At 50.0% G+C, this 10,475-nt stretch overlaps 1 non-coding gene and 1 pseudogene across 1 annotated transcript; both read left to right on the forward strand.

The window, feature by feature from the left end:
• The first annotated feature begins 42 nt into the window (after positions 1-42).
• Trnar-ucg (transfer RNA arginine (anticodon UCG)) lies at positions 43-115 on the forward strand. The gene has a single exon. It is a non-coding gene; the product is annotated as a tRNA-Arg (tRNA).
• Positions 116-410: 295 nt separating this feature from the next.
• On the forward strand, positions 411-10,084 carry LOC143269970 (uncharacterized; annotated as a pseudogene).
• Positions 10,085-10,475: the final 391 nt, after the last annotated feature.

Raw genomic sequence — 10,475 nt, forward strand, 5'->3', positions numbered from 1 at the left:
TCCTTGATGCTTTAAGCAAAGTAGAGGAAGCTGCCAGGCGGCGGCCGCGTGGCCTAATGGATAAGGCGTCTGACTTCGGATCAGAAGATTGCAGGTTCGAGTCCTGCCGCGGTCGAGGGGGTTGTTTTCTGTTTTTATAAACTCTTCCATCTTCCCCATCATTCCCTCTGGAAATGAAGCCAAGCACGCACCGTGGTGGGCTTGACTAACTTCTACTATAAACACTGGGGACTCTGGGTCTGAACTAACCACTGGGAGGGCGGGGCGCACTTCTCAAAATGTGTCCCCACATTTTTTAAGTGCGGGCACATATTGCTAAACTGTGGCAGCGGTGGAGAAGCCTGCCCCGGCAGAGAGTGGGACTTAGCACGTGCCTTTCTTCCGAAGTCCAGACTCGTCACCTACCGACGATGACGGCTCCAAGTGGAGCCCTGCTGTTCCCGGCGATGAGGATGACGCTGAGCCCGGCGGATGGTGCCCACCGGGAGCTGTGGTCCCACCCCGGGCACAGCCGACCGGCATCCTCCTCCGGGATCTGCCGGTCTCCGCGTCCGGCGCCTGTTGCTCTAGGTGTTTCTGCTCCCAGCTCTCAGCGGGTCTGGGTGAATAAGGGCAGAGCCTGGGCATTAAGTCCAGAGCCCCGTACCAGGAAAGGATCAGACGGTACAGACAGACTAGCGGTCACGCACAGCTGGCTGGGGAAGAATTCCGGCCTCGCTGGAAGGCAGCCCCACCTTCCGGCCGCTGCAGTGGCCAGCACGCTGAGAACTGACGGTCGATAGGGTCTTTTTCAGAAGTCGGGGCTGCTGCGGCTACTCGGCCTTGGCCGACACTCTTACATAGACCCTTTCTCTTTTCTCCTTTTCTGTTTCACTTCTCTTCTTTCTTTTTTCTCCTTTATTATTGTTATTATTATTATTATTATTTATTTTTGTTGTTATTGTTATTTTGTAAACTATGAGGCCTCACCCTGTAGGCAGCCTAAGCCGGCTTGGAGCTCACTCCTGACTCAGTTCTGGGACGGCAAGTGTCCACTACCTGGCTTCCTCTTTCTTTCCAGTTGAGATATTCTTACACGTTTTTCTAGATGTACTTAATAGACACCAAGTGGTTTTTGTTTGTTTCTTATCCGTTCCAGAGACACACACAAATACAACCAGCCAGAAAGTCTTTATTTTTCTTTCTTCCTGTTTTTAATAGCTTTGCACAATTGATGTTCCTATAAAGTGACGAAGGAGAGGCTCTTAAACCAGGGAGTCCCCGAGCGGGGGTAAGGGTACGGGGTGGGGAGGGGATGGGGATTGGGGTGAAACAACTTTATTTTTCATTTCATAGTCTCCTGCTGAAATTATGTTGCTTGGTCTGTGAGCTGAGGCAAGCAGCTGCTTTGTCCTCAGCCCTACCTGCGGCTTGTCCTCCATGGTGATCACAGACTTTTCAGAGCGTTACACTTGCTGCAGATGTTTCAAAACTCTGCTTGCTGTCTCAGCAGTGATTGCAAGGAGGCCGCTAAAGCCTGTGAGTTAATGGATCAACAAAACACACATAAGGGTCAGGGTTAGGCAGGAAGTGGTGGCGCACATCTTCAATCCCAGCAGAGGCAGACAAATGGCTGAGTGTGAGCCCTCAGCCCCGGCTGAGGGAATGGCCGGGAGTGGAGAGCAGCATGCCTTGCAAGCATAAGTATCTATCTCCAAGACCCACATTAAAAAGCCTGGTGGTGCCGGCTGCGGGACGCAGAGAGCCGCAGATCCCTGCCACCCTGATCTAATCAGCAAGCTCTGGGTCCCACAGAAAGGCCTGCTTTCAAAAAGCAAGATAAACAAGTCCTGAAAAATAACATCCAAGGTTGACCTCTGCCCCCATATTCGCATACCTGTGTACGGTTGACATCTGACCCATAGCCACAAAAAAAAAAAAAAAAAAAAAAAAAAAAAAAAAAAAAAAAAAAAAAAAAACCCGAACACCTTATCAACTGATCGCTCTCTCCAGCCCCAGGCATGCATCAGGTGATCTGGTCTCTCCAGCCTGCAGCTCCCCTGCTGTGCGTATCTGGTGGGGTGCCTGGGGAATTTTCTGTTTGGTTGTTTGGTTTGGAGACAGGATCTCACTAAGCAGCCCTGGCTGGCCTGGAGCTTGCTTAGCAGAACAACCAGTTCGGCTCTCTTCACAGAGATCTGCCGACTTGGGGCTTTGAGACTCTGTAAAATCCAGAATAGTGCCAACCTCTCAGAGTTAGTAAAAGGATTATGTGGTTACACGACATAATGTTGTAAGGTGTTTAGCCCGGTTCCTTTGGAAATGGTTATCTTTTCTCTCTCTCTCTCTCTCTCTCTCTCTCTCTCTCTCTCTCTCTCTCTCTCTCTCTGTCTCTCTCTCTTCCACCCAACCCCCTCTCTCTCATCCTCTTGCCTCCACCTCCAGAGGGCTGGGATAACAGCCTGCGCTACCACACCTGCTTTATGAAGAAGAGACCCAGGACTTGGTGCATGTTAGGTAAACACTACCAACCGAGCCACATGCTCAGCACCATGGATAAACCGAGAGTAGCCAGGATTTAACGGATTTTCTCCCTTGGCAGAGGTCCTTTAAAGGGCTCAGGAAACAGGCACCAATACAGTCACCAGAAGTCAGCAGAGGTGACGGATGCAGGAAGAGCAGGTTGGGACACGAAGGCTCCTTGGTCAGTGTGGGATGATGCAAAGACTGCCTGGAGGCCTACTCCGTTCCAGCTCACGCTTGGGAGCAGATCTAGGGATTCCGGGGTCAGTCAGTAAGTAGTGCACAGTGACTTAGTGAGGTATTTGTTCTCTCTGGGTTCAAGTCCCAGACAGGCTTTGTCCCTGAACCCTTTAGGCGAGCCAGCTAGGCTGACTGGCCAATGATATCCCCAGAGTTCAGGTCACAGAAGAGCACCACCATGCCTGGTGTGCCCCGAGTCCTGCGCCCTCAGCTCTGAGGGTTTCAGCAAGCAGCCTCGTCTCCTGATCACTCCACCTCCTCATCAGTACAAGAAGGGGACAGTTCCTCCCGGGGAGGTTCAGCAGCAGTGACCAGGTGACATCAGAACAGGACGTCCTTAGAGCAGGAGCCAGCCTGCCCTGTGGTCAGAACTGGTCGTCACCACCAGGCTTAGGTCAGGCCCTAGAAAAGAGCTTGGACTGAGACCCGGGTTCAGTCCCTGTGAAGATTCTCAGCCGTGGGGAGCTGGGAGGAAATCTTCTCAGATGTCTCCAAACAGACAGAGCAGGAATGTACCCCCAGCACTTGGGAGGTAAAGGCAGGAGGATCTGGAGTTCAGAGTCATCCACTGCCACAGAATGGACTCAAAGCCGACCTGAGATACACCAGACCCTACCAAAAAAAAAAAGAATAAGAAAGGAAAATTATATGCGTGATAAGTAAAAAGGAATTTTCAATCTATGGGAGATATTTACTAAGTTCTTTTAGAAAATACTGGTTAAAGTACATTGTGTACATGTACTTATACCATTGTTTTAATGTAATCGACATATTAATTTTTAAGAGAGAAAAATACATGCACCATAGCTGCTTCCAGCACCCCAGATTATTGGAGAGCCGAGGTAAACGATAAGGGTTATGCAAAGGGACCACACTCTGCAAATGTGACCATCTGTGCCCCGCCCCGTCTCCTCTGAGTGCAAAGGACCTCAGTGACATTTAGCTGATGACAAGAAAAAAAGAAAAAGAAAGAAAGAAAGGAAGAGTAAAAAGAAATAAGGGCTCTTTCACCAGCAACAGAAACGCCAGCTCAACCTGGGCTACAAGAGACCCTGTCAAATCCACTCCTCAGCTGGGCATGGTGGCACCCTTAGTCCCAGCTTGGGAGGCAGGGACAGGCCGGTGTCTGTGAGTTTGAAGTTAGCCTGGTCTACGTAGTGAGTTCCAAGGACAGCCAGGGCCTCATAGTGAAATTCTGTCTCCAAACAACAACAAAAACCTTAAACCACTCCTTCCCCCCATGCCCTTCCCTCCCCCCCAACAAAAAAAAAAGCAAAAATAAATAGATAAATACGTAAATAAAATCCAGGGGCCAGGAATATGGCTCAGTAGATAAAGGTGCTTGTTGCCAGTGCTGAAAATCTGAGTTGGATCCCCAGGATTCACGTGGTGGAGAGAAAGAACTACCTCCTGGATGCTCTCCTCTGACCACCAGGGCACGGTGGCATTGGCGCCCACACACAACTAAGTTTTAAAATTTTGAAGAATGCAATCAACAGCTGGGAGCAGTGGTGCAGACCTTGAACCTCAGCACTTGAGTGTCAGAGGCAAATGGAGTTCGGTGAGTTCTAGGCCAGCCTGGGCTACAGAGTAAGGCCCTGTCTCAAAAAAGGAAGAAAAAACAAAAAACCCTCCAGCCTGAATCCACTAACACAAAAGAGGGTGTTTCCATGGGAACCAGCCCCAGGGATGGCAGGAAGGAAGCCTGCTCATGTGGATTGTCCTGACCAGCTCGACTTTTAGTTTATAAGTTCCTCCCCAATCCTGAGAACTGAAGCTTGTTCGTGTGGATTGTCCTGACCAGCTCGACTTTTAGTTTATAAGTTCCTCCCCAATCCTGAGAACTGAAGCTTGCTCATGTGGATTGTCCTGACCAGCTCGACTTTTAGTTTATAAGTTCCGCCCCCAATCCTGAGAACTGAGTCAGCCCCAGGAATCAGGAAGAGGCAGACAATTGGTGATAAGAGCAGTAGATATCTCCTCCATGCACCGCTTCCACTCCAGGAAACTCATAAATGGTCAGGGACCGGTCTCTTCTCCTCAGGAAGCGTCCTTGTCACTCACAATGATTTACACTTCCATCAGCTGCTTTTACCTGCCCTTAACTGTACAAGTGTGGTGCAACCAATTCCCCCATGTAAGAGGGAAGTGAGTTTGAAATTAAGTCTCTCATCCCAATATCACATAGTAGGCATCTTCCTCACATAGTAGGCATCTTCCTCCACAAAAGAGGAAGATTAAATGTGCAATCTACTTTGCCCTCTGGGACCTGAGGTGGGCCAGGGCTCCTGGGGTTTCTGCAGGCTGTCCCTGTGTGGGACAGTGGGAAAATAAAGGTCAGCTTTATGTTTCCAAACTTCCTGCCTGCCTAGGGAGCTTGCCTGGTGTCTTTGTTAGGGACCAGACCATGCTTGGGTTCAAGCCCAGGCCCAGGACTGACTGTACTGACCGTATGTGTCTGTGTGTATATGTGCTTGTTCCACGGCTACAGGTTGGTGTCTAGCTTATGCTAGGTGTGATGGTTGATCTTGTCAACTTGACTGGATCTATGAGCAACTAGGACATGTGTCTCTGGGATGTCTGTGAGGTTGCTTCCTGGATTACAGGAGGGGAGAGCCTCCGCAGGGTGGGCAGCACCACCCGGCTGAAGCCCAGAGACCAGGAGAGCCCATGGGGAAGCCATCCTGCTTTGGGTTAGCCTGTCTGCTCCGCGTCTTGCTGGTGAGCACACCCACACTGTTGCTACCATCATTCACAGACATGGAGTCCAGCTTCTTTGCTTTTATAAAATGGACTGAACACAGAGGCTCCTCAGGACTCCCCCAGGCCTTGAGAACCAGATTGTGAATACTGAGGCATCCAGCCTCATGGATGGAGCAGCTACCACGTTCTCAGCAGATGACCACTGTTGGAATCCTCAGCCCATATCACGCAAAGCAATCTAAATCCCCTTTGTAATACTTTTATTCTATCAGTTCTGCTCCTCTGGAAAACCAGTTCACAGGCTAGGCAAGCATGTATCCAACTGAGCTGCACTGCTAGCCCCACCACACGTACAAATTTAATAAATGCAGCTACACATTGCCATATAATACAGAACACATGGGGCTGGAGAGAGCGCTCAGCAGTTAGGAACATCGACTGCTCTTCCAGGACCTGGGTTTGATTTTCAGCACCCACACAGTGGCTCACAACCATCTGTAATTCCATTCCCAAAGGATCAAATGCACCTTCTGGTCTCCTTGGGAACCAGGCACGCAAGTGGTACATAGAGAAAGATGCAAGCAAAACATCCAAACACAAAAAATAAATACGTAATTTTCTAATTAAACGCACAGCTCATTTTTAATACGTAACTTCATCTAACATGTTAAAAATAACAATCCCTACAGCTGGCTTGGTTAAACTCGCTGTGCCTGAAAACAAAACAGAACAGAAAGAAATGATGGTGTGAGGAGGAGTGGAGGGGGGTGAGAAGGGATGAGAGAGAGCAGGTGAGGTGCGTGTGTTATATACATCTATGAAATTGTATTCTTAAAAATGCTGGGAGGGGCCGGGCGGTGGTGGCGCACGCCTTTAATCCCAGCACTCGGGAGGCAGAGCCAGGCGGATCTCTGTGAGTTCGAGGCCAGCCTGGGCTACCAAGTGAGCTCCAGGAAAGGCGCAAAGCTACACAGAGAAACCCTGTCTCAAAAAAAAAAAAAAATGCTGGGAGGGGGATGGAGAGATGGCTCAGAGGTTAAGAGCACTGACTGTTCTTCCAGAGGTCCTGAGTTCAATTCCCAGCAACCACATGGTGGCTCACAACCATCTGTAATGAGATCTGGCACCCTCTTCTGTGTACATAATAAATAAATAAATCTTAAAAAAAAAAAAATGCTGAGAGGAAGACCAGGCCGTGGTGGTGCATGCCTTTAATCCCAAAACTCAGGAGGCAGAGCCAGGCGGATCTCTGTGAGTTTGAGGCCAGCCTGGGCTACAGAGCGAGATCCAGGACAGGCACCAAAACTACACAGAGAAGCCCTGTCTTGAAAAAATAAAAAAATAAAAAATTCTGGGAAGACCCTTTCCTAACTGGCAGCAGCCATCAGGTGAGCCAAGATGGGTACATACCATCCAGGAGCCATGGAGGAAGAAGCAGTCTGACATGTTGTACTTTCTTCTGAGGGTCCTCTGCTGGCAATACCACCAGCTCTCTGCCTGCACAGGGCTCCCCTCCCAACCCGGCCTGAGAAAGCAAAAGGCTGGATACAAGGCCAAGCAAGGTTGTGTCATATACAGGATTCATGTCTGCTGTGGTGGCCACAGATGCCCAGTTCCTCAGGGTACAACTTAGAACAAGCCTGCCCATCGTAGTGTTAACCAGCTAAGGTTTGCCCAAAGCCTCGAGAGTCCTCAGTTCTTACTGGACTAGCGAAGATTCCGCAGAGATATTTTTTGAGGTTCTCTTCCCTGAGCCATTCCATAAAGCTATCAGAGGGAATCCTGACACCCAGTGGATCACGAAACCAGTCCACAAACACAAAGAGATGTGTGGGCTGACATCTGCTGGCCACAAGAGCCCACAGCCTTGGAAAGGGCTACAAGTTCCACCACACTATTGGTGGCTCTCGCTGTGCAAACTGGAGAAGGCACAATACCCTGCCTGCAGCGCCACCATTACTGCTAATACACACAATGTCTGTAAAATTCATACCCAATAAACAATTTAGGACCGTCAACAACAACCAAAAATGCTGGAAAGAGGGCTGGAGAGCTGGCTTAGCAGTTAAGAGGCACTGGCTGCTCTTGCAGAGGACCCCGGTTCAATCCCCAGCACCCACAGGGTAGCTCACAACTCTCTGTAACTCCAGTTCCAGGGGACCCGACACCCGTGGCAAAACACCAGTGCACATAAAATAGAAATAAATAAATAAATAAAAGACTATCAGCTGAAGTCTCCTTATTACATATTTTTTTCAGCAAGTTTTATTTTTTATTTTTTATTTTTTTTTTGGTTTTTTTGAGACAGGGTTTCTCTGTGTAGCTTTGCGCCTTTCCTGGAGCTCACTTGGTAGCCCAGGCTGGCCTCGAACTCACAGAGATCCGCCTGGCTCTGCCTCCCGAGTGCTGGGATTAAAGGCGTGCGCCACCAACGCCCGGCTCAAGTTTTATTTTTAAGATGAAAGAATTTACAAGTATTTCTATTTATTTACTTATTTACCAATCCTGTGGGAGTTTTGCCTGAGTGTATGTATGTGCGGCATGTGTGTGCTTGGTGCTCGTGGAGACCAGAAGAGGGAGGACATCAGATCCCTCGGAGCTGGAGTTATGGTTGTGAGCTGCCATGTGGGTGCTGGGGATTGAACCCCGGGTCCTCTGCACGAGCAGTCAGTGCTCTTAACCCCTGGGCCATCTCTCTAGCCCTAGAGTTGACATTCTTAAAAACAATTTTAGACTTATTTATTTTACTTTGTGTGCATGCATGGTTTGCCTGCATGGATGTATGTCTGTGTACCATGTACATGCCTGGTGCCCACAGAAGTCAGAAGAGGGCATCAGATCTCCGGGAACAGGAGTTACAGATGGTTGTGAGCTGCCATGTGGGTGCTGGGACTGAACCACGGTCCTCTGCAAGAACAGCCAGTGATCTTGACCACTGAGCCAGCTCTCCAGCCCCTTGGCTAAGAGTCTTAAAGATGGTTCAATAACATTTTCGTTTCCTGTTTTGAGACAGGGCCTATTATAGCCCACGGATGACCTTGAATTTCCGATTCTCCCACTTGGCAAAGACAATTTAATTTTAAAAAAAAAATTTATGACAAGGCTAGGGGTGTGGCTCTGTGGTAGATAAAGTGTGTATTTAACACGCTCAAGGTCTTGATTTTAATCCCCCGCTTCTCCCAAAATTATTATTTTTTTAGACAGTTCCAAGAATCTTAATAAACAGTGTGTGTCAAGAAAAGGGAGAGAGCCAGGCACAGGGCCTCACAACTGGAATCTTAGCACTTGGGAAACCAAGGCGGAAGGATCGCCCGCTTTGAAGCCAGCCTGGACTACAGAGTGAGATCCTGTCTCAAACCCCCTTTAGGCTAGAGGGATGGCTCAGCAGTTAAGAGCACGAGCTGCCCTTGCAGAGGACCTGGTTGGCTTTAGTAACCTTGTGGCAACTCACAACCTCCTGTAACTCCCTTTCCAGGGGATCTGCTTCCCTCTTCTGGCCTCTCCAGGTACTGCATGCATATGATGCACTTGTGTGTGTATATATACATACAGGCAAAAACATATACATAAAATAAAACCTTTCTTTTAAAGATAAAGACTATTAAACTGTTGCCTCTGATATAATTTTGTATATTCATAGAAACTAGACATATGGGGCTGGAGAGATGGCTCAGCAGTTAGGAGCCCTGACTGCTCTTCCTAAAGGTTCTGAGTTCAATTCCCATCAACCACATGGTGGCTCATAAGCATCTGTAATGAGATCTGGCGCCCTCTTCTGGCCTGCTGGCATACGTGCAGGCAGAACACTATATAAATAAATAAATCTTAGGAAGGAAGGGAGGGAGGGAGGGTGGGGAGGGAGGAACTAGATACACTCAGCAAATACTAACTTTTAGAAATGGCATTTCTGCATTTCTGTCTGGGTTGATGTCTGTGGCTCCTGTTGCCATGAAGGCTATGCGGATTTCTGGGGTCTGGGCCTCCACCTGGGGTTCTGTTGGTGTCCAAGGGCCGAGCTACTGCTGACTGGGTGGCCTGCGCTACCACTGACTGGGGGCCACGATGACATCCAGACCTGGGCTGCTACTGAGGACCATATCTGGGTCTGTGGTCCTTCTGCAGCCGGGTTCTGTGTTGAAGTCTGTAGCCCATGTTGCCACCCAGAGCCCTGTAGATGCCTGGTTCAGATCAGCCACCTGAGTCCATGTTGGTGGCCCAGGGACATGCTGCAGCCAGGGGCATGCAGATCTGAGTGGCCGATGCCGCTACCCGATACCATGGTGACATCCCAGCCAGAGCTGCAGCTGAGAGCCATGTCTGGGTCCGTGGCCCTGCTGCAGACAGGGTCTGTATTGGTGTCCTGGTTCCTGTTGCCATCAAGGGCCACATGGATGCCACATCTGGGGCCATGTTAGTGTCAGAGGACCAAACAGCTGCTGGGGCCATGCCTGTCTGGGTGGCCTGGGCTGCCACCTGGGGCAATGGTGACATCCAAATCCAGCTGCTACGGAGGACCACGTCTGGGTCGGAGTTCTCACTGCAGCCGGAGTCTGTATTGCCACCAAAGATCACACAGAAGCCTGATGTTGGGACCACAACCTGTGACCTTGTTGGTGTCCGGGGCCATGTGGCCACGTGAGCCATCTTGACCTGAGTGGCCTGTGCTTCCACCTGGAGCCAGGATGTTGTCTGGGCCTGAACTGCTGCCCAGTGACATGTCTGGGTCCATAGTCCTGTTGCAGCTGGGGTATGTGTTGATGTCTGTGGCCCGTGTTGCCTCAGGGGGCCATGGGAACCGTGCATAGGCATCAGAGGGCCGATCTGAGCAGGCCCTGCCATTTGCTGGCCCTCAGATAGCTGGCCCTGCTTCTCGCTGGTTGCTGCAGCAAGAGAGCTGGTTCCCACCCTCACGGGGCGGGGGGGGAGGGGGGGGGGCTCACTCAGGAGAGACGGCCCCACCCCTCACCTCCTGCAGGGGAGATCTGACCCTGATGGCAGGGATTCAGAGGAGCTAGCCCCGCCCCTCACCT

This window comes from Peromyscus maniculatus, chromosome 1, assembly GCF_049852395.1.
Source record: "Peromyscus maniculatus bairdii isolate BWxNUB_F1_BW_parent chromosome 1, HU_Pman_BW_mat_3.1, whole genome shotgun sequence".
Classification (NCBI taxonomy): Eukaryota; Metazoa; Chordata; class Mammalia; order Rodentia; family Cricetidae; genus Peromyscus; species Peromyscus maniculatus.